The sequence below is a fragment of the Lycorma delicatula genome, chromosome 8, assembly GCF_047948215.1.
Source record: "Lycorma delicatula isolate Av1 chromosome 8, ASM4794821v1, whole genome shotgun sequence".
NCBI classification, from domain to species: Eukaryota; Metazoa; Arthropoda; class Insecta; order Hemiptera; family Fulgoridae; genus Lycorma; species Lycorma delicatula.
Genome location: NC_134462.1, coordinates 94,079,807 through 94,093,448, shown reverse-complemented (window position 1 = coordinate 94,093,448; position 13,642 = coordinate 94,079,807). Strand labels below are relative to the sequence as shown.

The following is a 13,642-nucleotide window of genomic DNA, read 5'->3' as shown; positions in this document are numbered from 1 at the left end:
ATTTCGTAAGAATTTTCGTTTTTTCTATTATTATTCTTTTTTCCAATGTCGTTTTTTTTTATTTCATTTTGAAAAGTATAAGGTTTTTTATATAATTATTATTCTAAAATTTAACCTTTAACAACTTTTTAATGCTGTAACCTTCTAACAATTTTTAAGCATGAATTTGTTGATGTCTTTTTATAATTTATGAAATGAAATCGATCTTTCTTATTATTAATTGAGAAAACAATCAGGTTTCACAGATAAAAATTAAAAATAAAAAAAAAACACGTAACGGCAATGAGTTATGAAGGATTAGAAGATACGACTTTACCGGATAAGCGATATACCTGTCGGATACCAAATATAGGAACATGTTGTTTACTTAGACTTTCATTAATCACAAAAATACTGGTCATTTAATAATTAAAACCACAAATTGTTTTAGAACTAAAACGGTGTTTCTTTCCTATAAAAAAGGGTGGTGCGTGGATTTGTTTGTTTGTTTTTTGTGCTCATATCTTTATTTTAGCTGTTATTGACGCAGAGCGGACCAATGATGGTACACCGGGTGGCTGCGCGCAGCGCACTAATTATTCATTCGTTCGAACGATTTATACTTCTGGATACGAACGATTTATCTGAAAATTATATTTGTGTGTTGGGGATAAAAAAGAAAAACATTGTGGCTAAAGCTGTGTTAAAAAAATCACAACTCAAGAAACAGCTCAAAATGTTCAGAATTTTGAAGGTTTTCGTTGTAAAAGTTTTTGTTGTAGTTAGTACGCTAAATTCATCAACATTATTTAGTTACAATTGGCAAAAATAAATTAACAATATCATGTGTAATGAAAGATAAATCATATAACATTTTCGCGGCGGGCCATTGTCCCGCCCTTTGTCCTAGTATTCTAGGACATTCTAGTATTCTGTGTCCTAATATTTAATCATTTTTTCCACTTTTCTGATGAAAAGTGGAAAAAAGTCATATAATACGATTGTTCAATCTCTGGATCAACTTATTTATGCCTACTGCAAAATAATTTTTATCTTGATGTTTGAGACAATTTAGCAAATTTTCTTTGATGGGCATGATTGCCATTAAACTTCTTACCATGTAGCACCTCCTTGAGTGGACCAAACATCCGATAGCATTAAATCAAGATATAAAGGAGATGTGGTAGTACTTCCCGAAGCAGTTTTTAGACGGTTATGTGAGCCAAGTGAGGTATACTTGTGCGTAAAGCAGAATGATTCCTTATAAAAAGTTCTATGAAATTAAACTTTTTGTATGCTTAATAAAAAAAAATCTTGTTTATAACTTTGAATACTAAAATATATATTTCGAATGATATATTAAATACTTTGCGAATAAAATTTTCTTATAGACAATTAGCTACACAGGTAAATACTCTATTTTTCTTTATTAACTTTCATCTCTATTTACATTAAAAACCACGTTCAAATTAAAGTGAAGATTTATAACTGTTTTTTTTGCATTTTTAAAAATCAATTTTTTCTCTTTATTTTAGATTTAAATTTTCAACTTATTTTTTTTGTATGGGAATTTCAGTTTAAAAAAAACAAGATTGATCATTTTTATAAACATTGTTTATATAATTAATTAATAAATAACTTTTTAATTTTGTAGAACAAAAAAATTTAGTTTATGTTGTTAGGTGACAATTTTTTTTCTTTGTTTGCATATCAAACTTATGTTCTTTAAAAAAAAAAAAAAAAATTAAACGCGGAAATATTAAAATCCAGTTTCATGATTAAAAAGTATATTGTTTTTTTTTAATTTAAGATTTTTTTAAGTGAAAAAAAGAAAAAAAAAATTGTAAATTAATTACATTTCAAGTTATCACAATATTTACTTATATGGTATAATGTGTCTCTTTTCTCTTTTTTTATAGGAAAATGTAACAAAATACTAATTGATTTATCATTGCATCATTAATAAAATCCATTAATAAAAATAATTAAATTTATCTTTGTTTTTTCCTATATTTTTAAAAATTAGGCATGGTATGGTAATCATATATATATATTCTTACAATTGCTAGTTATATTTTTAAAGGAAGTTACATAAAATTCTAAATTATTGCGTTCTCTGAACTACAACAATAAAAGTTACAGTTAATTAAATATTTGTTGAATCCTTGGTAAGCAATAATTATTTAGTTTATTTACAAAAGAAGAAATTAAATGATCTGGTATAAATAAATTATATAATTTTATTGTAGCTGCTTAATATAAAATAAATGGTAGTCTTTCTTTTATTTACCGTTTTAAGATATGAAAATAAGAAATAAAAAAATATGTTTTTAAGATTTAAATACTTTTAGTTCTAATGGAAAATAAATTATGCGATCACAAAATAGTATGAACTTATTATTATTTTCATTTACGTCTTTCCAAGTTTAGATTTTCTTTAGATTCAGTTTACTGGTTTTATGCTATTTTTTATTCCTTACTGTTCTATGCAACTTTAATATAATTCCTAGATCTGAAATCTTCAATTATCTGTGTTTTTTTACCTTCTACACTTCCTTCCATCAATTAATTAAAAAAATAAACCTGAATGTCTTATTGGCCTACTAACTTATATTTTGCTAAAAACCTCTCTCCTATTAGTCGTAAGATCTCTTTATTTCACATTCTATCAACCCATCAAATTTCAACATCTTCCTTTCAACAACAAACACGATATTTCAAACATGTTTTTTTTGTGTAACCGTTTTTATTATTGTCAATTCTAGATTCTTAGATCTAAATTTGATATTACAGACTTTTTTCTGCATGAAGGCTTTCCTATTTTATGCCGATCTGTTTTGAAAGTCTTCATTTGATTCATCTATTGTAAATTATACTACTTAAATAACAAAATTTTGTAAATTCTGGTGTATTATGCTTCCTTAATCTTCTAATTGTCCTCCTTTCTATTGCATTTCATTATATTTATTTTATTCGACTTTATTTTGAAATTGAAGTTCTTTTTTTTTGATAATAAATCTTTCTCGTTCAGTTTTTTTTTCTCTTAGTCTAAGAAGAGTATCATTAACGAATCTTTTAATTTTTTCTCCCCGAGTTTTTATCCCGCTGTCAAATTTTTCCTTCAATTCCTATACAAATCCTGTTCAATTAGAAGTTGTTTTCTTTTTACTCAGGGACGCACTCGTAAATTTTCTGATCGGGAATCATGTAATGTTGTAGTGTAGAAACTGCAAGAGTATGGTCCACAGCCATAGGCTGGTTACACGACAGTGTTATGAAAAATGAAATGAAATGCACATTCATTTCAATGTTTACTTTGATAAGAAGCGAAATTATCTTTTTCATGTCAAATGTTTAATTTTTTTTGTGAATTAAATTTTTAACAACTTATTTTGTTACCGATTACCTACTTGGGATGAGTTAATTTTTTAAAATAAAACATGTATTTTGAAATTTTAAATTATATTTTACTACTAAAAAAAAGATTTTGAATATCCAAAATCAAGGACCATTTACCTGGAGTCTGATTTTTCTAACTTGGGTTATATTTTTTATGTTAAAATTAATAGTAAACAATATTTTTTAAATTAAAACAATTTCTTTTGTGAAAAGGCAATTTTTTATTTCTCCCAAAAGAAGTACCGAACGGCGTTCAACTACTGTTGCACCCCTGTTTGTACTAGTTAAAAAACAACGGGATAGACTACGAACACATCATTGTTTCACTTCTGTTTGAATCAGAGCTCGCCTTTTTTAATCTTCAATTTTTATAATTGCTTCCTGATTCTTTTACATCTTAAATAGTTATATCATGACCCCGTAGGGGAAGACACCCTCCGTCACCCCCTCCGTTCCTAGTCCTTATGGGCTTTACCGGAGATCATCTTCGAAACCTCGGCTTTTGACATATTCCAGTCCTCCTCGGCCAAGCTGCACCGATGCGAATGCCACTAGTGATATTCCCATCGGTGTAATACTATTTAATGAACTCAAAACAAAACACATCTCACCGAGTCTTAAGTAAGACTGAAAGGACCTAACTAAAAAGAACTAAACTACCTACCCGTAAAGGTAAAAGTGAGTTCAACACACAACACGAAATTTTGCACGTAACAATAACAACGCAGTAAAATTGAAACAAAACAAAGGACAAAACAACAACAAAATATAATTTATAAAATTAAATATCAACAAAAACAGAATACAAAAAAAAATTCAAGCAGGGCACTAGGTCCCCTCAGCAATCCTTTCCTTTGCTAAATACACTATAAAACCCTCCATTATCGCGCATTCGGCCTGGCAACTCCAGTTTACACGGAGATCCAACGCCGAACCGATAAGATCGACCTGACAGATTGTATCCGTGCGCATTAACTCGTACTTCGAGCACTTACAGAAACCAAGGTAGATATCATCCAATTGTCCACACTGAGGACACATCCCAGACCAAATTCTATCAGGCCAAATTTCTGCAGTCTGTCCCTAAAAACAACATGGCCGGAAAGAAATTGCAAACCAATAACATTTGGGAAGAGATCATGCGTGTAACGCCCACCCTCTGCCTCATCCTATCTGGCCTGCCACAAGGCACTGCCATGTTGTTCAGTTTTTCGAACTTTATCCGAAGTCAACTCACCGGACATCTTAGCAACATACCACTGCTACTTTTCAGACACAATCAAGTCTATCGGTTTCACACCCACAATCACTAAGACAGCCTCCCGTGAAATAATACGGTAACCATCCGTTACCGTTAACAACATTAGGCGTTGAGCCCTTAATAATACGTATGTTCAGATAACTTTTATATTTTAGCCTATCCGTCCAAACAGGCGCAAATAATTATATCACTTCTTTTCGTATATTTAAGCCGAATTTTGTTATTATTACATTCTACATTATAAAATGTTTTTTCCTGAATTACAGGGGTATATTGTTTTCTTTATTCTTTTTAAGCCTGCCTTATAAAATTAGTCTGTGAACTAGAATCGTTGTTCTTTTGAAACCGAACTCGTTTTGTTCCTTTTGTTTACTCATTTCTGATTTGATGTATATAATTTATAATTATATATCGATTTAAATAATGCATTCTTAGCCCGATTATTTCTGGGTCAATACGACTAATTTAATACCCGTGCGAAAATCTGTTTTAAATAAAAGTAAGTAATATTACTGTTAACATTTATTTGGATTTCAACTTATATCCTGCAACATCACAATAAAGCAAAATGGGAACGACGGGAAAAATTTATCCAGTCAGCTAAATTAATTTTATTATTATTATTATTATTATATACATTTGTAATTATTGTTAGTTAAATATACCTTATGTATTAATTTATTATTTATTTATAATAAATCAAATTTTATTTCACTTGACCTGCATAAGGAATTTTTATACTTTATTATTAATATTATTTTATGTTATCTTGATTTCTTACGTGCATGTATACAATACTAATTATTACTATGTTGCATTTCTTCAACGACTTCAAGTTGTTAGAAACCAGTAAATAGCTTTCTTGATTTTCTGTCTTTGTCGTTTATTCATTCAGCCCTCCCTCCTTTCGGCTAAATCTTCTTTCTTTTATATTTCTCATGCCCTCACAATTATTGTTTATTATTTGTTCCTACATATTTATATCAATCATTCTCGATTTTGACGGTTTAATGACGACGTAAAAACTGTAGTGGTGTTTTTAACATGTATACAACCTATTTTAAATTATTTGTGTGTGAATATAACAATTTTTAATGTACACGTTAGTTGGTTAAAAAAAAATATTGTATTTGTATATATTAATTATGCCTGTAATTATTTTTATAAATAAAAAAATAAGTTTTTATTCCCGTTTCTTATTTAATTACTTTAGGTAATTTATAAAAATATCTTCTTTCGGTTGCTGTAATTAAACGATTAGAAATATAATTTGACTACTTGTTATTCTAATTTTTCTTTTTAATTAAGGTTTTCCTCAGTTCTGAAGATATTTCCAACCATGTTTCATACCACTGATGCACAAAACAGACGTACAACTGTTTCGAAATTATCTGTAAAAATTATAAATTTTTAAATTGCCTGTTTCGAAATTATAACTGTAATGAAATTATCTATTTAAAAAAAATTATGTTGGACACCATATGACTTCTTTGTAGGTCTCTTAAATTACATTTACACATTTTTTTAAAATGAAAAGTACATAAAATTTTATTTATTAATAAATTCTGATGTTTTTTTTTCTTTTTATTTATTTATTTTTTTTTATTGTTATTATTGAATTATTATTTATTGTAATTTTTTTTTACAATCAGAGGTTAATAATTATTAATAAACCAACATATTTAAATTAAAAAAAAGTTAAAAGAAAGGAGATGAAGTCTGATTCGAACCGATGTGCCTTCACCTTGTAAATTACAAATGTTTTATTAATTAAAATTTTATTTGGCTATAACTCTGGAACCTATGAAAATAAGTACCACTTATGATATATCTTTGAAAATTTCTCAATGATAGCTTATTACTGCAGTTAAGAAAAGTTCCAAAATCCAGATTGTTTTGGATTTTGGGCTTTTTGGACACTTTTGATCCAATCGATTGTAATCAAAAGGGAAGGTGCACAACTGGATGAAATAAATCTAAAATTTCGACATCCTACGGCTAATCGTTTTTGAGTTATGCGAGATATATATGTACATAAGGACGTCACGCCGAAACTAGTCAAAATGGATTCAGGGATGGTCAAAATAGATATTTCCGTTTAAATCTGAAAACCGAAATTTTTTCGCGATCATAGTACCTTACTACGTACAAGGAAGTAAAAAGCTTTCAAAGCTTACTGAGCTGTTTTTTTCTTGCTTTTATCAGGTGATTTCTCATTCAAGAACTAGATTTGACAATTTTGGGATAACCATCCCCGAATTGGGGATGTGCCCGAATTTTTTTCTTATTATATATCTTACTGTTAAGTTTTGCTTTAACTTTATTGAGCTTCTCCTCTATCACCATTATTCACCATATTTAAGTATCTTACTTTTTAATATTTTAATATTGATCTTTCTTCCAATCCCCCTCTAGCTGTAGTTTATCTTCATTCTTTCTGTTCATTTTCCACACCTCATTTCCATTTAATATAATACTTTAATAAACAGTGTATTATTAAATTAATTACGTTGTCTTCGTAATGATATTTCCACTTTAAACTCAAAATTCCAGTCTTCTTTTTTTAACTACGGTTGATCGTCTTATCATATCTCTATTTTGAATGTACCATTCCTTTTTATTTATTTATTTATTTATATATATATATATACATATAAGAGTGAAATATTTTCGGGTATATTACAGATAAGATTCCCCCTTTTATATTTTGTTAGTTTTATTCAAGTTTGAATAACATTAGCCAATTTTGATATTTCTTTCCTCGCATTACGCAAGAACTATGGACCTGATTTTTAAATATGTTTCTAGTATCATAATCATGTTTGAAATTTTTGTTACATCTTTAAATTATTTTTTTATCTTAAAATATATTTGATTTCCCCAATTAATAACAAGATTTTGTATATTTACTCACTCATAATTCATTTAAAAAAATTTTATATAATACGTTTTATGAATCATTTAACAATTCTCAGGTTTTTAATAGCTTTAGTGCAGCTTAATTTAGTGGGACACTTATCTTACTGTTTTTCTTGTTTCTTAAATTACAATGTGATGAAGTGTTTTACGTCTCGAGCAAGGATTTCTTGTAAATTAGAATTTTAAAAAAGATAATTTTTCGAGAATAGAAATAAAGATTTGTCAGAATTTTTAAATATCACGATTGGATCTCGATCGGTCTTCTTTCCATAAAAATATTTGAAAAGCTAAGCGTTTAAAAAATAAATCAGATAATAAACCTATTTCAGTTTTTCTATTATTTATTGAATAACTGATTTCAATGGTTGGTTTCTAGAATGCCTTAATTGTGTATTTTTTTAGTAAATATATAAATCTTATCAGACCCGGTTTCAAATGACATATTTTTTTAAATTTTAAAACACTACAAAATAATTTTCTAAGTTTATTAATTATTTAATTTTGATACAGAAAAACTATTTAGAAATTACATAATATTATTAATATTAAAAATATAAATCAAAAAAGTTTCAGGTGACCTGATATGTAATACAAGCCACTCCTGTAATCTCAAAATAAGTCAGCCCTACCCGATACCAAATTTACTAAATAAATAATAAATGTAGAAAAATGAGGAATGAAGTGGTTTCCCGTAACAAAACCACACTCAGCCGAAAATACTGTTGTACATCAACATGCCGTGCCCATCAACATAAAAGGGTTCTACAATGAACATCTTCATTCTGTTCACAGTAGGGCTGTATAGTAAAATCAATACTTAGTGGAAGAGTTTTTAAATAGTAGGCTAGGCTACCTTTTAGGCGTTATACGCGCTTCAACTGTTACGTTAAGTGGCTGAATCATGTGTACTTTTCCATATTTGTTTGACATTACCATCATGAATCTGGGAAGAAACACGAAGAGGATTCTTATCCAACTTTTTACTAAGTTGTTATCAGTCCGTATAATTTATAAAAAAAGTTAGATTTTCTTCTGCACAAACATTACCGTTTAGCATTTATTTTATTCATTTTTATCATATTTAGCACATACTACCCAAAATAATAATCGTAATATTAAATAAAAAAATGGTGTCGCTACTACCTCAACGAAAACCATTCCTTTAAAATACCACCAATAGCGTGGTATTTAAAAGTTTAAATACCACGCTGTATAAACGTTTAAAATTTAAATATAATTTTTTTTATATAATTATTTATTCTATTTGTACACTATCGGAAATAATCAATTTCTGTGCAAATTTGTTTGCCATTAGAGCTCTTTCATATTCTAAACAGATCTGCTAAGATGAATATCAGAGATTACATTTAATGAATAATAAATAAAAAATTATTTGTCTAATGAAACAATAAAATAATACTGTATGATTATTAATAAGGTTATTAAGATTTGTTTTTAATTTTATCCAAGAATGAATTAAAATAATTTATTGGATTAAAAGAAAGGGATTGAATTCATTTTATTAGGCTATCGGTAATTGAAATTGTAAAACAAAAAAATAATTTTATTTATGACTATATAACTTTAATTAAATGTTTATGAAGAAATTACACTTTTTTATCTGATTTGATATTATATTAATGACGGTAAACCCACATGTAATTTCATTCTATTTAATTTTGGTAATTTTATTTGCATGTTTGATACGTGTATTTGTTTACTTGGTTGGATTAGTTGCGTGTTAAAAACAACGCGGATTTGTAATACTATTGTAACCTTAATAAGTTTTGTGTTGTAAATTTATTCTATTAGTTACTTTTACGCTTTTGATAATCTAATCTAAAAACCTGTTGAAATATTTAACAAATTATGTAATGTTAATTAAAATAATATGGCATTCAATTAATTAATACATATTATTGTTTATCCGGTGAAAGTTGTACAGCAAATGTGTCTCTAGTTATTAATAAAATATTTTTTCCTTTTTCTTTCTGTTTTTTTTTTTTTTTTTTTTTTAGACGTTGGCGGAAATGAAAGCTTTATTTCCCTTTTTTAATTAATTTTTGATATAGACACTACTACTGTAATAGTATCTATTAATTTTATTGGTTGGGAAATTAGTTTTAAAATTAGTTAAATTTAAATAATATTTGTCCTGCCTGGATTTTATTTGTTTTACGTTACTATTAAAATATTTGGATACTAACGAATTACTTGCAGTACTAGAAGCAGTCGTAATTATTTACTTAATGATTCTTTTTCATTATAATTTATTTCATATAATGATAAAAATTAGCTACTTCTATTAACTAATAGTAATATATAATAAAACGTAGCTTAATATAACGTTTATACATATTTAACTTAACAAGAGAAGATGGACGAAGCAGGAGCGATATAAAATGCCGAATACCACAGGCGACACGAGCCTTCAGTCAAAAATATAATTTGTTTACATCAAAAAATAATTTAAACGTCAGGAAAACATTTTTGAAAGTATATGTTTGGAGCGTAGCTTTATACGGAAGTGAAACTTGGACGATCGGAGTACCTGAGAAGAAAAGATTAGAAGCTTTTTAAATGTGATGCTACAGGAGAATGTTAAAAATCAGACGGGTGGATAAAGTGACAAATGAACAGGTGTTACGACAAATTGATAACGAAAAAAGCATTTTGAAAAATGTAGTTAAAAGAAGAGACAGACTTATAGGTCACGTATTACGGCATCTAGAATAGTCACTATAATATTGTAGGGACAGGAAGAAGGAAAACATTGTGCAGGCAGGCAACGTTTCGAATATGTAAAAAAAAATTGTTAGGGATGTAGAGGGTATACCGACATGAAACGAGTAGCACTAGATAGAGAATGTTGGAGACCTGCATCAAACCAGTCAAATGACTGAAGACAAAAAAAAGAGAAATCTAGTAAATTATTTACATTTTAATATTTTATTTACACTTATACATATCATCCTCATTCATCCTCTGAAGTAATATCTGAACGGTAATTCCCGGAGATTAAACAGGAAAAAGAAAGAAAGACAAAATATTCTTTCTTTTTCCTGTTTAGCCTCCGGGAGTTACCGTTCAGGTATTACTTCAGAGGATGATATGTATGATTGTAAATGAAGTGTAGTCTTGTACAGTCCCAGTTCAACCATTCCTGAGATGTGTGGTTAATTGAAACCCAACCACCAAAGAACACCGGTATCCAAGATCTTGTATTTAAATCCATATAAAAATAACTTTCTTTACTATGACGAACGGTGGAACTCTCGACTTTCAAATCAGCTGATTTGGGAAAACGCGTTCACCACTAGACCAACCCGGTGGGTATAATATTTTGTCTAATATGTTTTTAAATCACTTAATGAATATTTAAACACAAATATGTAGTTTTTTTACGTACTGTTCGAACATTGTTTATATTATGAAACATCAAAAAGTATTGGTAAAGATAAAAGTAATATGGACGAATAGAATTTCATAAATTCTAATGTATCTTGATTGGTTATTCCTTTTCCCTATGAATCAGATTTGGAATCTGACAACATTCTTGCTTGGATGTTGACGTAATGATTTTAATCACAAATTTATTAATCAACTTTAATTCGCTATATTTCAACTAAATGCACAGGTGTAAAAAAATTAAACTAAAGATTCAACTTTGCAGTTATTTAGTCGTCGCTATCTGGTTTTCTGTCAAAGCGGCAGGTCCTTTACGTCATTGCTGTCTTCATCCATATCTGTCCAAAGTCTTCTCTTTCGTCACCTCGTAGTTTCCAATCTTCTTTTAGTTTTTTCCTTCTTTTTACTCATTTTCTTTCTCCTTCTTTATAGTTATCTATCTTTTAAATACACCGCAATTTTAAAGCTACGACTTCGATTCAGTTATATGTTAAAAATCACTGAATGTAATGTTGAGGCTTTATTTGACCCGGATCTCCAGTCGTGGTACTCGGTTTACTTTGGTTACTTTGGTTTACTTGATCGCGAAACATATCGATTTTCAGATTTTAACGGAAATATCCATTTTGACTAGCTTCGGCGTGACATCCTTATGTTCGTATGTATCTCGCATAACTCAAAAACGATTAGCCGTAGGATGTTGAAATTATATGTAAACTATATGTTGAAATATATAGTTGGGCACCTCCCCTTATGATTGCAATCGACTGGACCAAAAGTGTCCAAAAAAGTCCAAAATCTACAAAAATTTGGATTTTTGACTTAACTGCATTAACAAGCCCTTATTGAGAGTTTTTCAACGATATATCATAAGTGGTACTTATTTTCATTGGCTCGAGAGTTATAGCCAAATAAAATTTTAATCAATGAAATATTTTGATCTTCCAAGGGGAAGGCACATCGATTCGAATCAGACTTCATCTCCTTTCTTTTTACATTTTATTTTATTTAAATATATTTATTTGTTAATCATTATTAACCTCTGATTGTAAAATATATATATATATATATATATATATATATATATATATATATATATATATATATATATATATATGCAATATATATACAGCTTTTATATGCTTTATATATATATATATAAAAAGAAAAAAAAATTAAACTGGTAAACGCTTGTTATAGGAGTTGTGAATGAAATAGAAATCACATCTAAAAAGTCACTTGGTTCGATTCTTTATAAAAAAAATATATTGGTAAATTGTTGTAGTCTCTTACATAATCCTTCTCAAAATGTAAAATAGTATTGAAAAGTTTTATTCCCAGTAATTTCTGCAATATTTGATTCGTTATAGTAATTTTAAATTGAAAACTGTATTCATTTTTCTGCTGTATAAGAGAATTAATGATAAGAGATTGAAAACATATATTTCAAATATTATCTATTTACTTTTTTTATGTCTGTAATTACAACCACCTTATCAGTAACATTTACTAATAGATAAAAATAATATTAACTGCTATTATTGCGTTGAGTTATAGTGTTATTATTATTTTTTCCGTCGTTTATGTTAGTATTGTATTTATTTATTACAGACGTTTTCTTTTTGAACTGTTACAACTTATTAAAAATAAAAATATTGATTTACAAGAGTAAAATTGAAAACGATACACATATTTGTAAGTATAAAATTTTTGTCGTTGTTATGAATTATATTAATTATACTTCTTTAATTTTTTTATTTATTTTTTTTTAATAATAAAATTTATAATAAGTATATACTTTTTTCGGTCGTTTCCCGTTATCCACCCCACGTCATCACCCAACGAAGTTAATGTAAGTTAAATTTAGGATAGTCCCCACCAAGAGGTGGGTGCATTTATTTTTATTACGTTAACTTAGCAATAATATTCATACTTGTTTGATTACATCATCGTGCTGGGAGTACTGTTATTTGGATTGTTTGATATTTATTTTTAAAATTACCTCAGTACATCGTAGTTATTCCAACTGTGTTTTACTGTTGTCAATTTTTTTTCATATTTAAAAAGAAAATATTTGGACACTTTTGCGCATTTATGTATTTTTAAATTTTTTATTTTTTTTTTTTTAAATGTAAAGTTAAATTTAAGAATTATTAAAATATTTTTCCTGAAAGAAAAACGCATAAAATAAATGGGAGAGGATAACGAAGAACAACCGATAATCAGTATTCAAAACAAATGTGCAACAGTTAATAAAAATTGAAATAATATTTATTATGAATTACTACGTATTTTTAAATTGATATGCATAAAGTAACTTACTGAATCATTTAAGTAATTTATCATTTATGAATATTACATTGAAGTAGTTTTTTTTTTGTTTTTGTTCCTACCTACCATTTAATTTTATACGATGTTTACTCGTAAAAATGCTTCCTTCTTTTTTGATAAAATACTTCAAATATAAATTTTACGATATTTAAAAACCATATTGTAAACTAAAATTTGTTGTAAGTCGCTTTTAACGCGTAAAAAATTGAATAAACTGAAAAAAATGGTATTTTTAATGGTTATTTGCTAGATGTCAAGATGTTGATGTTCTTCTCAAAGTTGAAAATCTTTAAAAAAAGTAATAAAAAATGCGCAGATTTTATTAGCAAGTTATTAGTATCTTGC

At 27.7% G+C, this 13,642-nt stretch overlaps 1 protein-coding gene across 3 annotated transcripts in view; it reads left to right on the top strand.

The window, feature by feature from the left end:
* The window catches only part of ssp6 (PDZ domain-containing short spindle 6), a 390,763-nt gene that overhangs the window by 204,032 nt on the left and 173,089 nt on the right, over positions 1-13,642 (top strand). Inside the window, exon 1 of one of the 3 annotated variants that reach the window (XM_075374055.1) lies at positions 12,550-12,661. The exons of the other annotated variants lie outside the window; for them this stretch is intronic. The gene's annotated coding sequence lies outside the window, so the exon portion shown is untranslated. Of the gene's footprint in view, positions 1-12,549; positions 12,662-13,642 lie in introns of those variants that run through there. 3 annotated transcript variants of the gene reach the window in all.